This window comes from Oncorhynchus mykiss, chromosome 32 (assembly GCF_013265735.2).
Source record: "Oncorhynchus mykiss isolate Arlee chromosome 32, USDA_OmykA_1.1, whole genome shotgun sequence".
NCBI lineage: Eukaryota > Metazoa > Chordata > Actinopteri > Salmoniformes > Salmonidae > Oncorhynchus > Oncorhynchus mykiss.
Window position 1 is genome coordinate 6,532,294 of NC_050572.1, and position 2,500 is coordinate 6,534,793.

The following is a 2,500-nucleotide window of genomic DNA, read 5'->3' on the forward strand; positions in this document are numbered from 1 at the left end:
TGAATCAACCGGACCCTGAACAGCTTCTGTCCCCCATAAGACTGATAAACAAGGCTGTTAGATACAGTTGAAGTCGGAAGTTTACATTCATTTAGGTTGGAGTCATTAAAAATTGCTTTTCAACCACTCCACAAATTTCTTGTTAACAATCTATACTTTGTGCACAACAGAAATCATTTTTCCAACAATTGTTTACAGATAGATTATTTAATTTATAATTCACTGTATCACAAATCTAGGGGTTAGAAGTTTACATACTCTAGGTTGACTGTGCATTTAAACAGCTTGGAAAATCCAGAAATTTATGTCATGGCTTTTGAAGCTTCTTAGGCTAATTGACATCATTTGAGTCAATTGGAGGTGTACCTGTGGATGTATTTCAAGTCCTACCTTCAAACTCAGTGCCTCTTTGCTTGACATTATGGGAAAATCAAAAGAAATCAACCAAGACCTCTGAAAAAATTGTAGACCTCCACAAGTCTGGTTCATCCTTGGGAGCAATTTCCAAATACCTGAAGGTACCACGTTCATCTGTACAAACAATAGTACACAAGTATGAACACCATGGGACCACACAGCCGTCATACCGCTCAGGAAGGAGACGTGTTCTGTCTCCTAGAGATGAACATACTTTGGTGCGAAAAGTGCAAATCAATCCCAGAACAACAGCAAAGGACCTTTGAAGATGCTGGAGGAAACAGGTACAAAAGTATCTATATCCACAGTGAAACGAGTCCTGTATCGACATAACCTGAAATGCCGCTCAACAAGGAAGAAGCCACTGCTCCAAAACCCACATAAAAAAGCCAGACTACGGTTTGCAACTGCACATGGGGACAAAAATTTTACTTTTTGGAGAAATGTCCTCTGGTCTGATGAAACAAAAATAGAACTGTTTGGCCGTAATGACCGTCGTTATGTTTGGAGGAAATAGGGGGAGGCTTGCAAGCTGAAGAACACCATTTTGAAACAACATCTCAAGACATCAGTCAGGAAGTTAAAACTTGGTCGCAAATGGGTCTTCCAAATGGACAATGACCCCAAGCATGCTTCCAAAGTTGTGGCAAAATGGCTTAAGGACAACAATGTCAAGGTATTGGAGTGGCCCTCACAAAGCCCTGACCTCAATCCTATAGAAGATTTGTGGGCAGATCTGAAAAAGTGTGTGCGAGCAAGGAGGCCTACAAACCTGACTCAGTTACACCAGCTCTGTCAGGAGGAATGGGCCAAAATTCACCCAACTTATTGTGGGAAGCTTGTGGAAGGCTACCCGAAACGTTTGAACCAAGTTAAACAATTTAAAGGCAATGCTACCAAAAACGAATTGAGTGTATGTAAACTTCTGACCCAATGGATTGTGATGAAATAAATAAAAGCTGAAATAAATCATTCTCTCTACTATTATTCTGACATTTCACATTCTTAAAATAAAGTGGTGATCCTAACTAAACCTAAGACAGGGAATTTCTACTAGGATTAAATGTCAGGAATTGTTGAACAGTGAGTTTAAATGTATGGAGTGGCAGCATCATGTTGTGGGGGTGGCAGCATCATGTTGTGGGGGTGGCAGCATCATGTTGTGGGGGTGGCAGCATCATGTTGTGGGGGTGCTTTGGTGCAGGAGGGACTGATGCACCTCACAAAATAGATGGCATCATAAGGTAGGAAAATGGACTCTCACTGGACTCTTCCCACACACACACACACACACTGGACTCTTCCCACACACACACACACACACACTGGACTCTTCCCACACACACACACACACACACACACACACACACACACTGGACTCCCCCCCCCCCCCCCCCCCCCCCCCCCCACCCCCCCCCCCCCACACACACATACACACACCACTGGACTCTTCCCACACACATACAGTACTTTCACTGATACCCCAACACACACACACACACACACTACATATGTCCACACATTCAAAACACACGTCTACAAGGTGTCGACAGCTTCCACAGAGATGTTGCCTCATGTTGACTCCAGTACTTCTCGCAGTTGTGTCTACTTGTCTGGATGTCCTTTGAGTGGTGGACTATTATTGAGACACACAGGAAAACTGTTGTGCGTGAAAAAACCCACTCAAAACAAGTGCACACACCCTACCCCGTTCAAAGACTCTTAAATCTTTTGTCTTGCCCATTCACCCTCTAAATGGCAAACATACACAATCCATGTCTCTATTGTATTAAGGCGTAAAAAATCTTCCTTTTCCCCTTTCATCTACACTGATTGAAGTGGATTTAACAAGTGACATCAATAAGGGATCAAAGCCTTCACCTGGTCAGTCTTGAATTTTTTGAAAATTGTAAAAACAGAAATACCTTATTTACAGAAGTATTCAGACCCTTTGCAATGAGACTCAAAATGGAGCTCAGGTGCATCCTGTTTCCGTTGATCATCCTTGAGATGTTTCTACAACCTGATTGGAGTCCACCTGTGGTAAGTTCAATTGATTGGACATGATTTGGAAAGGCACACA

At 42.7% G+C, this 2,500-nt stretch overlaps 1 protein-coding gene across 4 annotated transcripts in view; it reads right to left on the bottom strand.

Moving 5' to 3' along the window:
* Positions 1 to 2,500, bottom strand: part of LOC110487846 (CYFIP-related Rac1 interactor A) — a 77,878-nt gene that overhangs the window by 59,961 nt on the left and 15,417 nt on the right. The gene's annotated exons all lie outside the window — the stretch shown is intronic.